At 42.8% G+C, this 23,667-nt stretch overlaps 1 long non-coding RNA gene across 1 annotated transcript; it reads right to left on the bottom strand.

Annotated features, from left to right (window-relative positions):
- Nucleotides 1–5,782: 5,782 nt before the first annotated feature.
- On the bottom strand, nucleotides 5,783–23,289 carry LOC119540199. The gene is made up of 3 exons (XR_005218053.1): nucleotides 23,181–23,289; nucleotides 20,389–20,495; nucleotides 5,783–5,895 (listed from the first exon to the last, which is right to left on the bottom strand). It is a non-coding gene; the product is annotated as an uncharacterized LOC119540199 (long non-coding RNA).
- Between the last annotated feature and the right edge of the window lie 378 nt (nucleotides 23,290–23,667).

Below are 23,667 nucleotides of genomic sequence, written 5' to 3'. Positions count from 1 at the left end.
TATTTTAAGCAGGACCATGATTGGCTTGACCTGTTTAGGCTCCTCCCCCAAGACATTTTTTTTTGGAGCGTATGGCTGCGTGGTGGAGGCTGGTTACTCAAAGTAGCTGGGGTTCTGTTAAAAAGGAGAAAGGATGGGGAAATTTTGAAGAGGGAACAAGGGACTTCTGATTCAAGAACTAAGAAACTGGCTAGCTACTTTGAGGTTGAACTTCTGCCCAATCCTCTCCCTCAGTTTTCTGAGCTATAAGAAGAAGGTGATGCTCTCTGCAGGGTGTTCCTTACAGGTTTCTGGTCTGGAATCAGTTGAAGTACAGAATGTGTAAATACACAGATGGCAGGTGTTTGTTAGGAGTCTTCTCACAGGGACATGACGAGTTCTCCATGTGGTGGCTCTTAAGCTTCAATGCATATCAGAATCACCTGTTTAAAATGCAGATTCAGGCCCTCGCTTCCAGGTAGTCTGATAAAATAGTTCTTAGTTCAATTGTTTAACTGTTGAAGGTTTTGACAGTTAATTCTGTCACAAGGCCACTTGCCTTCAAACAGTGGTAAATAGAGAGCTAATAGTTTCCAGTCAACTCCCAAGAAAGATGCAGCAAAGAATGAAATTTTCCTAGCGGAACAGGTGTCAGAATAAAAATACATCTTACAAAGTACTTTAGGCAACCAATATTTGAAGAAGGGATTGGAGTTGGCTATTGGTGACGTTGAAGAAGTTGTGGTGGTATTTTACAATATTAACTGTGGAGAGGCTGTGTTTGGCTGGCAGGATTCCTTTGCCAATTTTGTCTTTTTTGGCTCTGATTTAAGTACAGACAGAAAAAGAATATATCGAGCTGCCTCGAGGGCAGTTCAGACTGAAAACTCCATGGTTTGGAGAATTTCCTCGACAGCTTTATGGATGTCTTTATGTCCCCAGAAGGTTTTATGAAGTCCAGATTTGCTTGAATTTACCCTGAGCTAAGTTTCATTGTTTGAAAGGTAGAAATTACAGAAAATTAGAGAAAAATTAAGCAATTGCTTCTCTTCCTCTTCCTTCTCCGCCGTCATCCACGGACTATGAACCCAGCGTACCCACCGTGAACCAATTTATTCCTCTCAATTATGAGGATTAAACACCTGATCTGATTTCCAGCCAGTATGGTGTGACAGTTCCATGAGAAGTGAAACAGCCTGAAGAAAGGTAAGAACTTCCATTTCTCCCAGTCTTTGGAATCTGGGATCTAAGTCAAGCCCTTTGAGAATGGCGTGTCTTCTGCTTGGCTATCCCTAATCCCCCCCCACCATGGGACTGTTTCCTCCTTTTTTTTTCAGGGGGCCTTGTGTGGCCTGGGGCCCCCTGCCCCATCACTCCCACCAAAGAGGCCATGAGAGAAGGTGAGGCTGTTTGGGACCAGGTGCTCTCCTACTCTGATTCTAAACTGCATCCCTATTTCCAGCTGGCTGTACTGTCCCCAGCACCCAGAAACAACTTGTTGGATGATTGCCTCTTCTGCAACCTATTCTGAAGCTCTGCCTTTCTCCTGCTCAAGCCATTTTGATGGTTTCTCCAATAATCTGGCACACAGGATTCTGCAGGACAGCACTTGTTGATGGGAGCTGGGGATGATGGGGCTAATTGAGAGCACAGTAGTTATCCGATAACCAATACAGGCAGGCTGGCCGGGTGTGCCCAGGGGGCCTTCTGGGCCCCTCTCCTGGACCTACTTTCCCTGAGCTTGTAGGACTTATGCAGGCCCTGGGGACCCACTCAGAGGCCAGGACTCATCCGGAGCCCCACGAGCTCACTCAGTCACTTCGGAGTTCACCTGGATGGCATGATTACTAAAACAGAACCTGTCCTCTCCCTGTTTAAGGCACTTTTGTAATTGTGGGAAGGCCACTGCTAAACTCACAGGAAGAGGGAATTTCAGGGATGCTGTTTCTGGGAGCTCCTGCCCTTCTGTGGTCCAAATGTGCTGGTGGCCACAAGTAAAGCTGCATGTGACGGCTGGGAGGGCCGGCCCTGGTGGGGCAGTCAGAGGTGGTCCAGGCTGGAAAGAAGCTGGGTAGCTGAGCAGCCAGTTCTCCCCCACCCCTTGCTTGAAGTTGAGGGAGCTTGTCCCAGACCAACAAGATGCACGGAAACCAGGACCAGTTGCTCTCCTGCTTGGATTCTAAACTGCATCCCTGTTTCCAGCCAGCTGCACTGCCCATCCCCAGGGGGCTCATTAGACATGCAGAATCTCAGGCCCGTCCCCAGCCTCTGTGAATCCCAGCCTGCATTTTCACACGGCCCCAGGTGACTCACCTGCACATTCACCTCCGAGATGCGAGATGCGTTGATTTAGACAAGCCCAGGGCGTTTCACAATTTCACATGTGCAGAGCAAGACCGAAATTGCACTCACTGGAAAACAGCCAGGTTGAGCTGCAGGGGCAGAGACTCGGGCACAGTGCCGTGGAAATACGCTTGCTGGGGCAAGCTGATCGTGGGGTCCCCCCGAAATCCTAGAAGCGGAGAGATGGCGAGGAGCAGTCACACCCTGGAAGCTGTTGGAAGGGGGATGGTTATTTGGATAAGAGGTTGAGGATGCTCAGTGACAGAATAGGGTTGTCAGATTAAGCAAATGAAAATAAAAGCAATATTCGGACCACACCTACCCTTAAAAGGTATTCGTTGTTTATCTGAAATCCAAATTTAACTTAGCATCCTGTATTTTATCTAACAATGGAAGCCCCACCTCCCGTGAGCGATATTGGGTCTCCTTTTTCTTTCCTAATTTTCCCTCCCTTTTTCCTCCTACCCCAACCCCTGCCATCTTCCATAAAAATGGGCAGAAACAGGAGCCTGGAGGGCATGGGGTGACAAAGTGGAGGCAGTGGGGATAATGGCATGTCACTTCTCTCCGTGCATCTTGCTGGTCTGGGACAAGCTCCCTCAACTTCAAGCAAGGGGCAGGGGAGAACTGGCTGCTCAGCCACCCAGCTTCTTTCCAGCCTGGACCGCCTCTGATCTGCCCCACCCCGGTCGGCCCTCCCAGCTGTCACATGGAGCTTTACTTGCAACTACCAGCATATCTGGACCACAGAAGGGCAGGAGCTCCCAGGAACAGCATCCCTGAAATTCCCTCTTCCTGTTCAGCAGCAGCTTTCCCACAATTACAAAAGTGCCTTAAACAGGGAGAGGACAGGTTCTCTCTTAGTAAGGATGCCATCCAGGTGGACTCCGAAGTGAATGAGTGAATTGTTGAATGACTCCAGATAAGTCCTGGCCTTCGAGTGGGTCCCCAGGGCCTGCCTAGGTCTTACACACTCAGGGGAAGTAGGGTCCGGGAGAGGGGCTCAGAAGGCACCCTGGGCACACCCGGCCAGCCTGCCCGATATCGGTTATCGGATAACTATCGTGCTCTCTTTTAGCCCCTTCATCTCCAGCTCCCATCAGCAAGTGCTGCTCTGCAGAATCCTGTGTGCCAGATTATTGGAGAAACCCAGCAAAGTGGCTTGAGAGGGAGAAAGGCAGAGCTACAAAATAGGTCACTGAAGAGACAATCATTGAACAAGTTGTTTCTGGGTACTGCAGAATTTCTAGCAAGATTCTGAAAATAACAAGTCCCATACAGCAGAACCTGAGCTGTCATAGGTGGCCTCGGCCCGTGGGGATGATCGCTGATAGCTCTAGTCCACTGCCCCAACTCAGCCCAAAGAACCTTCTCCCTTGATAGAAAAGCCACTCATTTCTACAGTTGCAAAAACCGATTTCCTTTTCCTTTGAATCTAAGGCCTTCCCTAGTGCTGGTCCATCCCGTTCATATTATGCTCGAGCCTTTACTAGGGATTGTATGTTTATTCTGCCCGAAAATTCTGGAAAGGACAATATGCCCTTCTTTATACATTCTACAAATCTTAAGAGTCAAGCCGTCCTTTCTGGCTTCCCCCAGGCATATTCACATATTATCCAACTCGTTCATGCGTGTATGCATTCATTTGTTTAACACGTATTTTGATGTCCGTGTCACTCAGAGCTGCCTTCTCCCAGCTGGCACGTGGAGAGTAAGAGTCCAGAGGGACAGCAAATCAGCTCTTCTGGGCTGTGCAAAAGAAGTCCGGGAAGGAAATCCGGGGAGGGGGCGGTGTCCCAGTCGCCAGGCCAGGAGAGGGTTTGTGGCTGTTGTTGTTGGCTGTTTGTTTTGAAGAGAAGTGGAAGACAGTGTGGCACGGTAGTTCCAGACCAGGAGTCAGACGGCCGGGTCCTAAGCCCAAGTCTGTGAAATCTCACACACGTCACTCACTCTCCATAAGACTCGGTTTCCCCACAGGGGACAGAGGGCGCTCGCAGTGCCCTTGACCAAGACTTTCCTTCTTGAGACCGAGCTTCTGACCTGGCTCCTTGTGCCCCTCTCCTTCGCCCCTCAGGGCACCTCAAAACTATTCTTGCAGCTGTGCGACTGCAGAGAAAAACAACTCAGGGGAGAAAAAGGAAGGAGGACAATTTCAGACCCTAACTATTCTAAACATCACTCTCTCCCCTGACCTCCCCTCTGCCTATCACTTAGACCTTTACACTACCTGTAACAGTAACTTTTTAAATATAATCTTAAAACTGTAAACAAGCAGGGAATTGTAATGTAACCTTCAAACCTGAAACAGGCTATAATGGAAGCTCTTAGTCTCACAAACAAGCAATTTGTAAATGTAAAGTCTGCACCCAGATATAAATAAAGCCGTTTCATCTATTTTCCTGAACACCTGGAGACACCTTTCCCAGGTGTCACCTAGAAAACAGGAAATAACGAATTACTGAAGTTCTCCAAACCTGTTACATGTTAACTAAAATAATTGACTCCCTTTGTCTCTAATGGGTTTAGCCAATTAAAGAATTGCTGGGAGACTGCCCCAAACCTCCCAGATTAGATAGTCTTTTGTCTGTCACTCTTATTGCATGTTATTTGTATGATTATCTCTCTTTGTCTCTGACCCTGGATATAAAACCCAATTGAAAAAACACTTCTGGGAGGCAGATTTGAGAAAGCTTCCCCTGCCTTCCGCCGGGCATAATAAACCATCTTCTCCTCCTCAGCCTGGTTCGGTGTAACTTCTATTGGCCATGCCGAGCTAGGAACCCAGATTTGGGAAGTGCCCCTTCTTCATACGCAGGGGCCTGAGAGGCTCCTACTGGCACAGTTCCTTATCTCCCTCCTCTCTTCCCAGCCTGGTGGTCTAATTATCACAAAGGAAAATGTCCCAAAACCAGTGGTCCTAATTGCAGCTCCGTAAATCACTTGCCCATCCCAGTGATCAACCCCCCTTACACTCTGCCAGTGCTTTCCCTCCAAACCCCTGGCAGCCCTTTAAAAGCTGATTCTTGTTTAGATGGAGTTGAGTTCTCTCTTTCCCCTGTTCTAACAGCCCCTGACTCAGGTCACCCTTGCCAGCTTCACATCGTCCAGCTCAGTTTTTTCTTTGCCTCCATCACCCCACAGGGTCATTGGGCAAACCGCACGGGCCTCCACCTGTGTGACCTGTTTAGCCTGAACTCCCACGTGGGAAGGGCTCCCTGATGCTCACTCATCATTAGGAGGCAGTTGGCAGCAAGCTCCACGAAGCAGCAGTGACAGAGAGAGCAGACCATCCTGAGACCCAGCTGCTTATTTGCAAGCCCATCTCCAAAATTCGAATAGGAGTTTCAGGAGGGCAAAGACAATGTCTGGCTGATGCACAATTGGCACTTAATAAATGTTTATTAAACACGGAGCTGACCAGAGGAGCGAATAAATAGTTAATGACAAGGACAACTGGAGGGTCAGAGTTGCGTTCACAAGTTGGATACATGTAGAAATCAATGGAGACTCTCACTGGCTCCTGGTGATTATCTAAATATTTGTCTTCTCCGTGGAGGGGTTCTGGGAATCAGGCTGAAAAGGGCAGTAGAAACAATATCACACATGCATGCCAAGAAGGAAGTAAAGTCAGATGTTAGAAAAAACAACAAGTACAACAGGAAGAGTCAGGTATTCAATAAAAGATATAAAGGGCAAGAGGCTTGTTTTGGCAAGGCCAAGATATATACATATATTTTTAGTCCAGGAATATTTGCAAAATGATTCCTACTCTGCCTCTAAAGTCATTTGTTATTTGTGAATACAGAGGTAAAAACACCCACAGGGATACCTGCCCAAACTGCAAAAGAGAGCGCTAAGAAGGAAACCTGTGTGGGTGTGAGATGGTGGTTTCTGTTAGGATGCCACACCCGAGGCCAAGTACAACACCCACCTCCTTCTGGGCCCTCCAACCTAACAAGGCCCTGAATCCATTATGGTCACTTTTCTTTGCAAAATGGGGCTGGGCAGTTTCTTGCCCTTTATCTGGAGTGTGATTCCCTTTGTGGGAAGGGACACTTGGGCCTAGAGTGCCTACAATGTGTGTTTTTTAAAAATCTTGACTATTCCAATGTGCATACAAAAGAAGACTCAATGTTTTAAGAAAAAAGTTTAAAAGGAAGGTAAGGAGAAGCGAGTGAGAAATACTGAGTCCTCGATGGGCTTGCCAGCGTTGGAAAGGATGAGGAGCCTGGGAGCATTAGACCCTTAAAGGCCAGCCACAACGGTTTCTTTGCTAGTGGAGCTGGGTGGTCTTTTCCCAATCTGGCAGACTGAGGTTCCTGGTTTTCCACTTAGCAGTTCCCACACGCATCTCTTTTGCAAGCATCAGCAGCAGACGGTTCAGATGCTCTCTCATTAGTATTCCTTTCTCTGAGAAGTAGGTAGGGAGTAGCATTTGCTGGAAAATGATTTACCTAATTGCCTAAAATGTCACATTCCTGATACTTAGTTTTGATTGCAGAGGACTCTTTAGCAAGCTTCAGCATCTGTCAATGCTCCTCTCATCCCTAACTCTTGTCGAGTAAGTGGTGGTGATTGATTTGCCCCCACCTGTAAGTTCAGACTCAACTTCTTAGGACAGAGAAGATGAAACCCAGCTGAATGTGCCCATTTTTATTTTGCTTTGGAAGTTCATAATTTTCATCTGGGCACCTCGGTGGAAATTTAATCTATTAATTACTAAGGTATGCATGGGCTACCTTGAATGAGGGGAGCTGGGGAAGCTGTTTAGGTGTTTAAGCACCTCTTTGAAAGAATTTTCTTGAAAGCAAGCAATGGAGACATCCAAGAATAAACTACAACATAGACATTTCTTTCTTCCATGCAGATAAAATACAAATGAAGAAAGTCCAATTCAAACTAATTTAGAGAAAAGAGCAAATTATTGGCCTTTATAATCAAGGATGGGGTGGGCTTAGCTCCAGGGATGACTGGATCCAGGATTCAAATGCCCCAAATGCCCCAGGTTTCCCCTCCGTTTCCCTCCCTTCTCTGCTTGTCTCCATGTGTGACTCAGTTCTCTAGTCTGCTACAGCCCTCTCATAGTGGGTCCCTGGCTCTAATCAGAAAAATCCTAGAGGGGGCCTTACCCACCCTTTAGGCAATCACTAAAACCAGGGAGAGAGTTATGTGCGAAAGATCTGCCACTAAAGCCAGAAACACCACAGAGTACTTATAATTGAAAAATAGAATGAGAGAAATATAAATAAGAGATAAATGGGGCTATCATGATTCTATTGGTTTAGCCCAATGGTTAAGAGCACAGGCTCTGTACTCTACCTACTGTCTGGGTTCAAACCTTGGCTTTCCCTCTTACTAGGTGTGTGACTCTGGAAAAGTTACTTAACCCCTCTAAGCTTCAGTTCCTCACCTCTGAAATGGGGATAATAATAGTATCTGCTTTCTAGTATGAAGATTAAATGAGATAATTACCTATAAGATAAGGGAAATGTGCCTGGTAAGTGTTCAATAAATGCCATCTATTATTACCTTTAACTCTCTTCTTCTGCCAAAGCAAGTTTAAATCTAAAAATCTAAATCATAAGATGATTTTTTAATAGCCCAAGATAAGTATTTTCATACTTGAACTAGGTAAGGAATTTTTAAGAATGGAAAGTCAAAAGCTGAAAAGAAATGGACAAACATGACTGCATTAAAATGGAAAATACCCTATACATTTGTAGAGTAAAACTACCAAAAAGGAAGTTAAATGACAAATGACAATGCACTAAAGGAAAAAAAAAGGTACAATGCATTTCAGACAAAGGGCTAAATTCCCTAATATGCAAAGTTTTCTGACAAGTCAGTAAGAAAAAGGGCAACAACCCAGTAGAAAAATGGGCTAAGGACATAAGCATATGATTCTCATGAAAAAGAAACCAAGCAGCCAATAAACATGTGACAAGATACTGTGTCAGGGATGCTTTTGGCTGCAAGTAAAAAGTTCCCAACAAAAAATAGCTGGGTCCAATTTGGGTTCACATTTTCACTTAAAGTCTGCAGCAGGTTGCGGGGAGCATTTGCTGGGATTCTTTGATCATGAAAAGACATGATAGTGGGAAAATTCTCTTTCTATTTGTTCCTCCAATTGAGTCAAAGCAAGATCAAAAACAGCTCCATAGATGACAACCAAGTTCAAGACAAGGAAAAAGGGTTGAGGCTGAGAGGAAATAAAAAGACAGCAAGAACTTTCCTAGAAACTTCCAGAGACTTCCCCTTAGATCTCACTGGCTAGAACGGGGTCCTGGTACAACCTCTGGCTGCAAAGGAGGCTGAGCCATTGAGGGTTGGCTTCCTGTGTTTCTCAACAGAGCACTGTCTTCTATTGGGGGTGGAAAATTCTTTGTTGAGGGGATTGTTCCAAGAGTCACAGGGCACTTATTATTTCTGACCCTTGGACACTAAATGCCAGCACCCCTTCCCCATCATTGTGACAACCCCACATTTCCCAAAGCCACTTTACACACTCCACTTGAGAAACTCCAGCTTAGACTAACCATAACCAATTATCTAAGACCAGGTACACTGTTCTCTCAAACAAAATCAGGGTTCTGTTAGCACAAGAGAAGGGAGAAATGAATATTGGGTGGGCAGCTAACTGTGTTGCCCCAAATGCTCAACCTCACTGTCATAATTTGAGTGCAAATACAAATTTGCACTCAATAATGTATCATTTCTATCAATCAGGCAAAGGTTAAACATTTTGATAATACCCAGTGCTGGTAATAGTGTAGGAAGACCTGCATTCTAATTTGCTTTTGGCAGAAGTATATGATGGTACAATTTTTCAAGAGCGTTTTGCCGGTATCTATCAAAATTTTAACCACAGATCATCTTTGACCTAGTATTTCAATTTGAGGCATACACACCCTGCATGTTTGCACACAGGTGCAAGGATACATTACAAATAGTATCCATTGCTGCACTGCTGATAATATCGAGACACTGAAATAACCTCTATTCATATTAGCAGGGCATTGCTTAAATTATTATGGTGTATCCGTATAATGGAATACACACAACTACTGAAAAGAATGGCATAGATGTATAGTGATATGGAAAATGTCTAAAATATGTGAACTTAAAAAAGCAAGTGACAGATCAGACAGATCCGATTTGGGCTTTTATGTCACGATTTAGTAACTTTGTCAAGTTACGTAACACCTTTAAGCTTTGTTCCCCTTGTCTTTAAAGCAGGGGTAATAGCATCCCCACTTATAAGGTTGTTGTAAATGAGACAGTGCCTGGAAAGGGTTTAGCCCAACATCCAGCACATTGTAAGAGCTTAGAGTATGTCTGTGGTTGTCCTGGTTGGTAACTCTCACCAGGATCAGTTGGAGCCATCCTTGCTTTGGTGGAGACTCCATTCATGAGCAGCATGTAGTCTCTATTTCTGACCAGGAGCTGCCCTGACAGATGTGTGGAGACCATCTTGGCTGCCACCTGCCTTCCCAGCTGGAGAGTAACCAGAGGGATCACCAACCTGACAGGTGGAGTTGGGCTTTCTCTGCAAGATCACAGCTGCAGAGCTGCTGCTGCTGTCTTCCTCTGTCCTGATTGGGAATTCTTCCTATGGCTTGGCCAACTGGGGAGGGAGATGCTGGGATGCAAAGATGCCACTGGCAAAGCTCCTGTAATTTTTGCATGTCTCCCATACACAATTATCAAATCTCTCCTGAGTACCAGGAGGTTGGTGTGGGGCAGGGGGTGTGGAGGTATGTTTAGGAGGGGGAGTGGTGAAGTAAAAGGGTTCCCCAGGAGGGCCCTGCACATAGAGAAGATGGAATGTTAAGCAGGGACCGTGATGGCTTCTGGCATCTGGGAAGCTCAGAGGACCACAAGCCAGAGCCTCTCCATTCTGGTGAGTCTGCTGCCTTCTATATCTGCCTTTGTGGCAAGTTAATTGCTGCTGCCCTCCTCTTTCCCCTTCTCTGCACCTCATGATCTCCATCTTCTCTTAGTTTCCAGCCTCTGGTTTCAGCTCACTCAGCATGAGGTTGGATTGATTCTTCTACACTGGGCTTTCACTGCCGATGGGCAAGCCAACAGATGGGCTGCTCCTGGGTAAAGAACTACCAACACACAAGGCAGGATGCCCACTCCACAATGGCCAGGCAGCGTGCTAGGTGCTGGAAATGGTCCCGGAATAAAGAATGTCCTTTTCCACAGCATTACACCTTCTGATAACTGAGAAGTACCCTTGGCGGCCACCCATGCCATGAATACAGCAGGAGTTTCAAAGAGGCAAGCCACATGTTCAATTATTCAGTTTCCCTTGGGGGAAAGGAGATAGAGTGGCTCTTTTTCAACCACCTGGAATTTTCCAGCTTCAAGTGTGGCTTCATGCAACGTAATGATCATTGGTTAGTATCTTAGCAGAGAGCATCAGATTGAGAGATTGGATGAAAGGAATGCAAGGAGAGCATGCCTGGGAAGAGTGAGCAGATACCAAGCACATACTTCAGCATGACTTTATGTTGGGATACAACGGCTCATCCACAGAGGACTGGCCTCCTACACACCCTGAAAACTTGACCTCCTCATGCTTCATTTTCACACCAGTAAAATTGGGGTGATGCTTGGGGATCTGCAGGAAGGAAATAGAAGGAATCTCCAGGCTCTCAAAGGCCACTTGAAACAAGGCGGAAACATTGTTTCCTTCTTCCCTGTGTTGCAACCCAGAATGATGCCTGGCATTTTCTTGGTGGCACTAAGCATTTAATTAAATTGGCCAAGCAAGAAATCTTGTATTTCAAAATTCCTTCACCTGCTGCTTTCTCTATTAGGTATTTATAGATTTTACATTATAAAAACATTTGCTCTTGGGAGTGTGAACCTAAAGATAGATGGGGATTTAAGACCATGTGTAAATGGTCATATCAGTGACTTCCTGGGTGATGTTCCAAATCAGTAGTCATTTGAATACAAGAGCCCTTAATACTACATATCAAAGGGAGTTTTATGTTCATAGGAAAAAAACTGATTAAAAAAAATCATTTAGTTCATTCCCTCTATTTTTGGAGTAATATTTAATGTGTTTTGCAGCTAATTAAAGGCATTCATGTATATGAGCTCTAACTTTTTTTATAATTATTGTTTGTAGATCTGTATATACTTTCAGAGCCTTTTTCTTTAAATCTTATAGGAACTGACTCTCTCTGCCAAGAAACTGCTGAACTTGGAAGGCTTGTGTTCAGACAGCTGGTGCAGGCCCCTGCACTGGGTTAAGTGGCTTCCAGTTGTAAACCCATCAACATTTCTCTGCATCCCATTTTTCTCATCATGGAGATAACATAGCCAACCAATTGCGATGGTTAGGTTCATGTGTCAAGGCCAGGTGATAGTACCCAGCTGTCTGGTCAAGCAAGCACTGGCCTAACCATTGCTGTGAGGATGTTTGTGGCTGGTTAATAAACCAACAGGCTGGTTTATTAAATCATCAGTCAATTGACTGCAGCTGTGACTGATGATGTCAATGAAGGGCGTGTCTTCCATAAAGAGAGAATGCAGTTGGCTGGATTTAATCCAATCAATCAGTTGAAGACTTTTAAGCAAGACAGATAGAAGACCTTCACTTCTTCAGCTGACCAATGGAGCATTTCCTGAGGAGTTCATCGAAGTTGCCAGTACGTTTCCTGAGGAGTTCATCAAACATCTTCATTGGAGTTGCCAGTTTGCTGCCTGCCCTATGGAATTTGGACTCGTGCATACCTACAGTTGCGTGAGTCACTTTTATAAATCTTACATTCCTAGATATCTCTCATTGATTCTGTTTCCCTAGAGAACCCTAACTAATATACCAATCAACAAAACTAGTGTGAAAATTCCGTAAAATAATGTGTCTCTAAAGTACTTTAGAGATTTGAAACACTTTGACTATTAGGAATAAGAATAAATGGTTGGGTTGAGGAGTGGGGGTGGGGAGTTACTGCTTCATGAGTATGGAGCTTTCATTTGGGGTGATGAAAAAGTCCTGGAACTCAACAACGGTGATGGTTGTATAACATCATGCTGTACTTAATGCCTCTCAATAGTACACTTTGAAATGAGTAAGATGGTAAATGAATAAATGACTGCATCTTCACTTCCATCTATGATTGAGCAGCTTGACTTAGACCAACACTTGTACTCAGAAAAATTATAAAAGCTGGATATAAGTTTTTTGAAAAGCAGCTGTTTGAAGGTGTCAAAAGAGAAATCAGTACAGTTTCTTGAGGGCCAAGATCCCAGAGGAAAGTTAAGTGCATAAGGTGAGAATAACATTCTCTATGGTTTTTCCTTTTGAAGGATGAAGATGGAAGGCTTACAGCACCAGGTATCAAGACTGATTTTAAGGCTACAGTAATAAAGTTAGCATAGCATGGCACAATGGCAAACAAAGAGCCCAATGGAACAGAATAGAGAGTCCAGAAATAGCCCCAAATGTATATAGAAACTTGATTTAGATAGGGATGGCACCACAGAGCCACGGGGAAAGGGTGGCTGGTCATTTGTACCCATAAGGAGAAAAAAATGAATCTTGACCCTCCCCCTTCCACCATACATACCGTGCACACAATCAATTCCAGAGGGATCAAAGTCTTAAACAATGAAAGGGAAAACAACGGAGCTTCATGAAGATAACATAGGTAGATATAATCAATTCATGATCTTGGAGTAGGAAAATATTTTTTTACGAGACACAAAAAATATAATCACAAGGAAAAGATAATTTGGCCTGCATTAAAATTAAGCTCTGTTCATCAAAAGACACCATTTAGGAGAGTGAAAAGGCAGATCCAAGAATAAGAAAATATATTCAAAAATGCATATGTAACAAATGACTCATTACCAGAGTGCATTAAAAAACCCTACAAATCCAGTACAAAAAAAAAATGGACTAGTTATTAGAAAAGTACCTTACAAAAATGGATATTCAAATGGCCAATAAACATATGAAAATGGAAAAGTGCAAACTAAAACTCAAAAGAAATACTGCTATCTACTCACCAGGGTGGTTAAAAGCAACAAAAATTAATAGTACTGGGTGTTGTTGACAAGATTGCAGAGCCAATGAAGGTTCAAATATGCTGTTGGGAGTATGATTTGGTCAACATTTTGGGAAACACTATGGCTAAATATTCTATGAATATATTCAACAAAATGCTGACACATGTGCATCAAAAGACATGTTACAAGCTATTTTTAATAGCTCCAAAGTGGAAACAATTCAAATGTCCCTCAAGAATAGAAGATACAAATAAATTGAAATGTATTTCTAGAATGAAATCCTTAACAGCAAAGCTAATGAATGAACTTGTTCTACAAGCACACAATGGATGAATCTCACAAATCCAGTGTGGGCGAAAGAAGTCAGACATCCAAGAGCACAGACGGCATGATTCTACTTGAATAAAATTCAAAATCAGGCAAAACAGTGTGTGGTGGTGAAAGTCAGAATAGGATGATGAAGGAAAGGGGCACGAGAGTCACACCTCAGTGCCTTAATGCTCTATTTTTGATCTGGGTGTGACTTACCTTAATGAGTTCACATTGTAAAATTTGTGGGACTGCACACTTATTGTTTGTGCTTTTTCAGTTTGTAGGTTATACTTCAATAAAAAAATTTATCTTCAAAAATAAATAAGAATAAATGGTTGTCAGAACATACATCGTGGTCACCACAGAGAAGTTACCAGCAATTTTTTTTTTATCTACTACTATTCCATAGCAATGTTTTCCGAGTTTTCTGCAACTGGAATGCTTTATTTGTGTAATAAAAACTTACTAAATACACCCTTTAAGATTGTATTCTAGAAGAATAATGATATGGAAAAGGTCCATAACACATTAGGTTGAAAAAGTGGATTGAAAACCAGTTTGCTCTGTGATCTCAATTTTGTGAGGGGAGAATTCATGGGCAAAGAAATAAGCTGGAAGATCATAAACTAAAATGATCTTTGAAGCAAGATGAAGAAATGTGCCAAAAGGTTAGTAATTGTTGAATATGTGTAGCAGATAAATGAGTATTCACTGTATGACTTTTTTCACCTTTCTTTATGTTTAAAATTTTTATAATAAAAGGTTGGGAAAGAATGATAATGGTAAGTATTTCTGGATGGAGTGATGATTGCTATTTATTTGTGCTTTTCTGTATTCTCCAAACTTTATACTTGACTTTCATTACTATTGTGATTAGAAGAAAGTTTCTAAGAAGAACTGGTTGCTTGTGCTCTGCCCCATCTCCTTGTGTTCCAGGTGAAAATCTCATTTTCTCTAGTCTCAGTGCAGACAGAGGGCTCCTACCCATGAACTGAGCCAACATTCCCACCTAGGAGTGGAACACTAGGTATTCCAATGGATTCTGAGATGCAGTTTGTTAATAATAATAACAAATAGTAGTGTTTTGTTTTGGGAAAGCTGCTGGAATGCAATATACCAGAAATGGGTTGGCTTTTGCAATGGGAATTTATTAACTTAGAATTTATGGTCCGTAGGCCATGAAATATTCAACACAAGGCATCAACAGGATGATACCTGGACTCTGAAGACAGGCTGCTGGCATCTGGGACACCTCTGTCACGTAGCCGGCTTCTGCTGGTCCTTTACTCCTGGGTTTTGTTGCTTTCGGCTTCTGGTTTCAGTGGCCTCCTCTCTTAGCTTCTCTGGGGCTTCCCTGAGCATTCTGAGCTTTTTCTGTGTGTCCTTTATCCTCTTATAAAGGACTCCAGTAAGGGGATTAAGACTCACGTTAGGACCTACAGTAGGTCTGCACTTACAGGAATGGATTAAAAGAACATTGCCTTCTCTGGGGTACAGACAGCTTCAAACCAGCACAAATAGTAACTAACCATAATAACCAATATCATCTGAAATATTACTTAAAAAATAATAAATTAGAGCAGCTTCCAAAGTATTCTCTACTTTGGAATAGCTTCGCTTTCATCCTCAGGTATTTGAATATGCTTTTTTTTTGAGATGGAAAGGGATAGAGTTACAATTAGGGTTCTATTTTGCTAACGCTGCTGGAATGCAAACCACCAGAAATGAATTGGCTTTTATAAAAAGGGGTTTATTTGGTTACACAGTTACAGTCTTAAGGCCATAAGTGTCCAAGGTAAGTCATCAACAATTGGGTACCTTCACTGGACGATGGCAATGGTGTCCAGAACACCTCTGTTAGCTGGGAAGGCACGTGGCTGGCATCTGCTCCAAAGTTCTGGTTTCAAAATGGCTTTTCCCAAGGATGTTCCTCTCTAGGCTGCAGTTCCTCAAAAATGTCACTCGCAGTTGCACTTAGGGTATTTGTCCTCTCTTAGCTTCTCTGGAGCAAGGGCCTGCTTTCAACGGCCATCTTCAAACTGCAGTTCCTCTCTCAGCTTCTGGGCATTCTTCACAGTGTCCGTCTTGGCTGTAGCAGCTTGCTCCTTCTGTCTGATCTTATATAGTGCTCCAGTAATTTAATTCAGACCCATCCTGAATGGGCGGGGCCACACCTCCATGGAAATTATCCAATCAGAGACATCACCCACAGCTGGGTGGGACACATCTCCATGGAAACACTCAAAGAATTACAATCTAATTAACACTGATAGGTCTGCCCACACAAGATTACATCAAAGATAATGGCGTTTGGGGGGCCATAATACATTCAAACTGGCACAATTAGGATATTGAGAATTGCATGCAACCTTGGGTGCTCACCCCACCCCAGGGTTAGGATACTGCGGGCAATGGTTTCAAACCCTCAAAGGTGCAGCAGGATTAAAGTGCTGGTGGAAGCAGCAAGGGTCACCCTCTCTGCAAAATGGCACCAAGGGTTTTCTTCATTTTTGTTCTTTTCTTTGCACCTTTCCCCGTCCCCTTCCCCCAACAATGCAGCATCAGGTTAAAAAGAACTGTAGGCTGAGATGTTTGTAGGGTCCACCATCGAGGTAATTGACTTGTATATGTTTCCTTCCATTATAGTCTGTATGTAGCACACCTCTCTTACGTGGAAATATTACTTTGGATTTGAGGGTGGGGGTTGAAGGGCCAAGTTTTCTAGGTGAGAATGCAGGCAAAACCCCTTCGATATGCTCCAGAAATCCGCAGCATTTAACAAGCTACTCGAGAGCACAAATCTGGCTCTCTTTCTTTTTCCTTTTTTTTTTTTTTTTGTTTGTTTGTCTCTCCTGCTCAGCATCAAGCCTCCTCACCTAGACACCTATTGATAGAGGGAGTAAACCACCCTTCCTTTCTGCAGATCCTTCTTCCCCCGTCTGAAGATCATATGACCTTGCTTTTTAATGCAAAGCAAGCAAAAGGAGCTTAATTAATGCCATCAGAAAGCCCAGGGCTCACGGGAGGAACACATTCCCTTGGGAGACCAGGGGTATTTAGTGGCAATTCTGCACGTTCTGGGTTATCTTTTCCTGCCAAACAGCTGTGCCTCTCCCTCCCGGGCAAAGGGACCCGTCTGGCTGCTCAACTCAAGGCGAGCAGCTAATTATAGCAGTGACTCAGGCGCTAGACAGACCCGTGGCTTTGGGGGAGAAAGGCGGGCGCTGTGGGCTTTGGGGAATATAAGCAGGTGTTTTAAGTAGAAACTATTCAGTATGAATCGCAAAAATGTTAAGTGGCGAAGGAGATGCGCTCTAGAAAGTAAGGTGTACGTTTGATGTGTCATAGCCGGTGCACCCTCCTGGGTCCAGAATATATGGAGACGGTAGCTATACAGCGTGCTTCTCACCACTGTCCCATAAGGCTTCTCTTGTAGTCGTTTTCCTTTTGTGGTGGTTGTTTTCAAGCAAGCAATACTTTTCAGCAAGTGTCTCTGCTCCCTGTCCTGTTACTTACCGACATTGTCAAACAATTTACCTTAGACTTCATGGGGCCCTGGGTTTGTTTCTGTCTGTGTATAAATCTAGCTCCTCCAGTCTCATTATAAATTTTTCAAAGCCAGGGACTCTGACCAGAACTTTTCCTTCTACTTTTCTTGCCTTAGCATCTAGATAAACATATGTAACCTAAAACAGTTCCTCTTGATTGACTCCAAAGAAAGACTTGGGCAAGCTGCATAATTTGTGGAGCCCAATGCAAATTTAAAATGTGGGGTCCCTTATTCAAAAAGCAGTAAAAAAAAAAAAAAAAGTGCCATTAGAAGCACTAAAATATCAAATCTTTGCTTTTTTTGTGTGGTCTGTTAACCTGTCATGGTGTTTTATAATTGCACTTTGATGCTGTTCTAAGTAAAGAATAAATAAAATTTAAAAATATAAACATGAATTTTACTGTTCATCTTAAATTGTGCAATGCTGGTTTTAAATGCAAACAGAAGAGCATTTAACTTGCAGGAGGGCATGACACAATTACACAATTCATGTTCTGTGGCTCATGCGTGGATAGGTGTTTTGTTCTTATCAGAACAATGGAAATGCTGTATAATCCTAATTAAACTGTTTTTATTTTACTTTACTTCTGGATATGTGTGCATTCTCCCCACCCTCTCTACCTTAGGCTTACTGCTAAGTAAGGAAGAATTAAAGGAAAATGGGCTGTGGGTTCCTTTCTTTGTCCTATCTTTCCCTGTGTTCCTATGTCAACATTTTCAGCATAAGTGGTTGGCTGATGGAGGGAAGCAACACAAGTAAGAAAGGGTGTGCTGGGGTTCCGTGGTTGTTTGTGTTTCTTATTACGCCACTAACTTCTTTCTGCATCTGAAGTAAGTTCTAGTTCAGAGGGAAAGCGTGGCCTCTTTGGATTTGCTGCTATCCTTGCCTCTGCTCTGCCCTCCCTGCCAGCCCTCAGGGAATGTGGAAAGTGGAGGCTGGGCACATCTGCAGAGCTGAGGTGTGCATCCTTCACAACAAATGCTAGAAGGCAAGATGTGAAAAAGAGGGAGATGTTTGAACAGCTCAAAGGTGTGTTGAATAAACCAATAAACAAATGAGTGAAAGAATGAACTATCTGATATTAGAGCATTTGTATAAAAATTAGTGATCTGTTGGATCTGATGGAGCTGTTTGAAGATTTTGACAATCGTTTAATATAAAATAAGCAAGTGAAAAAACTCTACAGAAGTCAAATTGTTCAAGAAAGAGAATATATCCTTAATACAATACTTGGCTCAAGAATGAAGTATGTAGTCAAGAGATAGTAAACATTGATTGTTGATTTAAAAAAATGGCAATATATTTTAAGAAATTAAGAAGTATATTAGAGTTCTCCAAAGAAACAGAATTAACAGGGGATTTATATCTATATATGTGTGTAAATATTAAGATATTTATTATAGGACTTGGCATCCATGGGCACGGAGATTGGTAAAGTCGAATTCCATAGAGCAGGCTGCAAGTTGGAAACTCAAGGAAAGTGAAGTTGAATTCCCTAGGAGAAGCTACAAGTTGGAAATTCTGAAGGTGATGTTGAATTTCCCAGAAGACGTTGGCTGGTTGAAGAAGAGGCAGAAATTCTTTCTGACTGCTGAAAGGCTCAGTTCTCACTCCATCTATGAAATTCCCTCCCAGTAATAATCAGGCCAGTGCTTGCTTGACCAAACAACTGAACACCATAACTCAGCCAAGTTGACACACAAAATTAACCATCACAGACATGTAGATAGAAAAGAACTAAACCATCATCTACCTCAACATGAAATCAATGGAATGTTTTTATACTGATGAATCAACAAATGGAAGAAGCAACATATTATTTAGAAACATGAAAGTACCACAATAAAATGTTCATTGTGTCTGGGTGGTTTTGAAAAAAATGGAGATGGATGGTACTACTTTTAAATAGCATATGTATGACTTTGATAAACATTTAAATTATGGCAGAAAATGAAAATAATGAAACAGAACAATAAAGATCTATGTAGAGTGATGTTGAAAGCTTTCCAAAATGTTACTGAGTACAAAGGTAAATATGATCCCTGTGATGGTTAATTTTATGTGTCAACTTGGCTGAGTTATGGTGTCCAGTTGTTTGGTTGAGCAAGCTCTGGCCTGATGATTACAGGTGGATTGACATCTATAGCCAGTTGATTGCATCTATGGCTGATTGCATCTACAATCAACAAAGGAGATTGCCCTCAGCAAGGAAGGGAGTCTCCTCACCCAATCAGTGGGAAGTTGTAAAGTAAGAAGAAAGGATTTCAGAAAGTCAGAAAGAATAATTCCTGCCTTTACTTCAGCCAGCCAACTTCTGGGAATTCAACCTCACCTTCATTGGAGTTTCCAATTTGTGGCCTGCCTTATGGGATTTAGAGGTGCCTCTCCCCACAGTTGGGTGAGTCAATTCCTTTAATAAATCTCTTAATATTTACATAGTCATATAAATCCTGTCAGTTCTGTTTCTCTGGAAACCCATTACTAATATAGCCCCATTACAATCAAATATATTTATCTCCAAAAGGAAAAATATACACTGAACTGGTAAAAGTGGCTATTTCTGAGGAATAGTTTTGTTGGGACTTTCAATGCCATATTATCTGTCCTGTAATGTTTGAAAGATTTTTGCAATGAATTCTTATATATTAGTTCATAAAACAGAACACACAGTAAGAATAAACTTTTAAAATATTTTAAAGAACGGAAAAAAACAAACAAACAAACAAAAACAGCCATGAGCGTTACCAGCTCTGGAATTGGCTCAGGCACGTTCTATCCCATTTTAGAGTCTACTGCAATGAGTGGGCTTGCCTGTCCCCAACAGCAGTAAGTCTTTTACAAAATGAACCACCAAGATCCCGGACAGTTAGCAGCAGCTGTTTGAGAGGTCACTTGCTCTCAATACATGCAGCATTGGAAATGATCTCCTCAGGATTAAGGGGGATGGGATCATGCAAGAAACTGCTCTTTCTTCTTAGTATCAGAACACACATTTAATGCAGGATGGCCACACACCTAACTTAGGAGTCCAATTCCTGGCCAAAAACCTATGTGTGTGTCTTTTAGTAGCTCTTTCTACTACCTAAAAAACTCCATTTTCCAGCTTCTCTTGCAGCTAGATGATGAGAGGTTACTTTAAGAGAGTTGATTTTGCCTATAGGAGATATTCTTTTACCTTTCCTTCATTGCTTCTCCTCTGCCAATCTGGACTGTGGGTGTGATGGCTGGAGCTCCAGAAGCTATCTTAGGCCATTAGGAAATCTTGTGTCTGGAAGCCACAGACTGAAGAAGACAGAGGAGAAAGATAGGACTCTCAGTCCCTGTAGCACTGTGGAGCTGCTTTTGACTGGCAATTTTTTTTTTTTTTTTTTTTTTTTTTTTTTGCTTTAGAGAGAAATTCACTTCTATTATATTTTTGCTATTGTTAGGGGTTTTCTGCTATTTGCAGCCAAGTCTCAGCCCTGAGTCACACTCTGTCTTCAATAGCTGACTCTTTCATTTTAAGAACCACTGATAGTAAATTCTCAGAGGGTAGGGAGACATAAAGAATTAAAAAAAAATTTTTTTTTAGTTTTTCTTAGGAAAAGAGACTTGTCTAAGGAAGATCTCTGATTTGGATGGGCATAAAATCATATTGTACTCCAGACTCCTGACTTGCAACTTATTCCTTTGGGTAACAGTGGAATAAATTCCTTCTTTATTTCCCACATGGTTGATTACCCTGGGAAGTGTTTAGTCCCACAGATTCCTCCTTCCCTTTGTGTAGTTTTGCCCTGTTTGCCCTCTGCAGTTCTGTATTAAAGCAGGGTATGTGTGTCTGTGCAGAAAACGCTCACTTAAACTGCATCGTAGGCAAACAAGATTAGGAAAGTAAGTCTCTTGCAAGTGCAAGTCATGATGTTCTCCACAACCCAAAGTAAATGATCCCTGAATCATCTGAGCTGCACCAAGCTCAGATGATCCACAGGGAACAGGGCCTAGATCCTTCTAGTCCATGGAGTTTGCACAGCACCTTCTCTGTGCTCAGGCCTGTAGGTGCATGTGCATGGGCATGTATATAAGGCAGGGCTACAAAAGTCACATAAAGATATGGCCTATTTTTGGGCCTGATGGCTAGTGGGCCTCCATCATTGCTCTCTGAGTGCCCCAAGCGGCCAGTGGGAGCCATGACATGGCATTGCTCAGATTTCACATCTTACTAGGTCTGCTATCAAGAGGGTACCTTCCCTATCGGTCTACACATGTTTTCTCTATGGAGGTCAGACTGGGGCCTAGAACTGGGTGGGGAAATAGATTCAACCCAGGCCTCCATTGTCCTGCCTCTCCTCCCCCTCTCTCCTAGGCCTCTGTCTGCAAAATGCCTCCTTCCCTGTTTCTTCCAACAACCAACTAGACACCTCATTATCAACCATCCCAAATTATGACCGGAGGAAGCTGGAGCAACACTGACCCCATAAAAATCAGCTGGCCCCTATCCCCACCCTGTCCCCTGGTAATCTGTATTCTAGGTTCTAACTTGATGAGTTTGCTCATTCTAATTATTTCAAGGTTATACAATAGTCACCAATTTGTATCTGGATTATTTCACTTAACATAGTTTCTTCAAGGTTCATCCATTTTGTCACATTTATCAAGTCAACATTCCTTTTCATCACAGAATAACATCCCAGTGGATACACATATACATATATGTATATGTGTATCACATTTCATTTATCCATTCATTGGTTGATGGACAGGCACTTGGACTGCTTCCATCTTTTGCCAATTGTCAATAATGCCACTTATGAATATTTGGTGTCCAAATGCCTGTTTGAATATCTGCTTTTAATTCTTTAGGGTATATACCTAGTTGTGGGATTGCCAGATCATATGGTGGTTCTACTGAGCTTCCTGAGGAACCACAAAACTGTCTTCCACAATGGCTGCACCGTTTTACATTGTCACCAGCAATGACTGAGTTTTCCTATTGCTCTGTATCCTCTCCAACACTTGTTCTTTTCCATTTATTAATGGCAGCCATTCTAATGGTTGTGAAATGGTGTCTCATTCTGGTTTTGATTTTCATTTACTTGATGGCTAATGATATAGCCATCTTGTCTATAAGCAATCTTGTCATGTATGTTCTGGCCCATTTCTGTGTCTTCTTTGGAGAGAAGTCTGTTCAAGTATTTTGTCCAGTTACTGTTTTTTAATTGGGTTGTTTGTCTTTTTGTTGTTGAGATGAGGGATTTCTTTATACATTGTATATTCTGGAAATTAAACTTTTAGCTGATATGCAGTTTCCAAATATTTTCTACCATTGTGTTGGTTGTCATTTTGCTTCATGATAGCATCCTTTGAGGTGCAAAAGTTTGTAATTTTGATAATATCCCATTTATCTTTTTTTTTTTTCTTTTGTAACTTGCACTTTGGGTATAAATCTCAGAAACCATTACCTAACACAAAGTCCTAAAAATGCTTTCCTAAAAAATAGATCAGTTGGCCATAAAAAAAAAAAAAAAAAAAAAAAATCAGCTGGCTAAGGCTCACCCCTGCGCTTGCTGCAGCACACGTGTGCATTTTTTGTTTCTGTCTTACCAGCAGCTGAGTAAATGCGTCCACATCTGGGACAATGGCTGTGTCTTATTCCTTTTGGGTACCTCTTGTCTAGCACAAGGCCTGGTACATAGCCAGAGCTCAAGGCAGGAAGGAGGGATGGATGAAGGGAGAGAGAGAGGGAAGGAAGAAAGGGAAAGCAAGGGAGCTTTTTCTCTCCCCCTCTCCCATTCTTTCTTTCTTGCTCTCTCTCCTTTCTTTCCCCCCTGCTCTCTTGCTCTTTCTATTCCTTTCTCCTTTACCCTCTCTTCCTTTCCCTTTCTCTCTCTTGCTCTTTCTCTCCTCTCTCCTCCCCCCTCCCCACCCCTGCCCCCAACTTGCTGTTTCTCTCTCCCCCAGCCCTGGTTCTCCTTCCTGGGCTGGCCTTACCTGTGCCCTGTTCCTGGGTAGGACATCTGGCATCAGCCCTGAAGCACCTGTGGAGGCCACCTGCCAGTGAACTACCAGATCCGTCTATAAGCTTGTGCTGTGGTGCCAGTCAGGACTGACAAAACAGCTTAAACAGACAGTGGCTCTTGTACTCTCGGAGACAGCTGGGTCCAGCCAGACAGATGACAGTGCTAAAAATGTTCCAGCATCGGGAGAACAGAGAGACTGGGAATGGCCAGCCTGAGATGGCACCTCGCGCGGCTTAGCTCAGGTGATCATCGTGATCATCTGAGGACACAGGTTTCTGCTTCTATTTTACAGAAAAGGAAATCGATCCCTGGAGAAATTAAGTAATTTGTCCATGATCCTACCATTTCAGCTCAGTGAGTGGCAAAATCAATATTGAAATGTATACCAATCTGACCATCCACTATCTGCTGGAGTAAATGTTTTCCTCCAGGGGACTGAATTCTGACCATGTAAATCA

The sequence above is a fragment of the Choloepus didactylus genome, chromosome 7 (genome assembly GCF_015220235.1).
Source record: "Choloepus didactylus isolate mChoDid1 chromosome 7, mChoDid1.pri, whole genome shotgun sequence".
NCBI classification, from domain to species: domain Eukaryota; kingdom Metazoa; phylum Chordata; class Mammalia; order Pilosa; family Megalonychidae; genus Choloepus; species Choloepus didactylus.
Note: the sequence above shows the minus strand (reverse complement) of the source record. Positions and strands in the feature narration are given on the sequence as shown.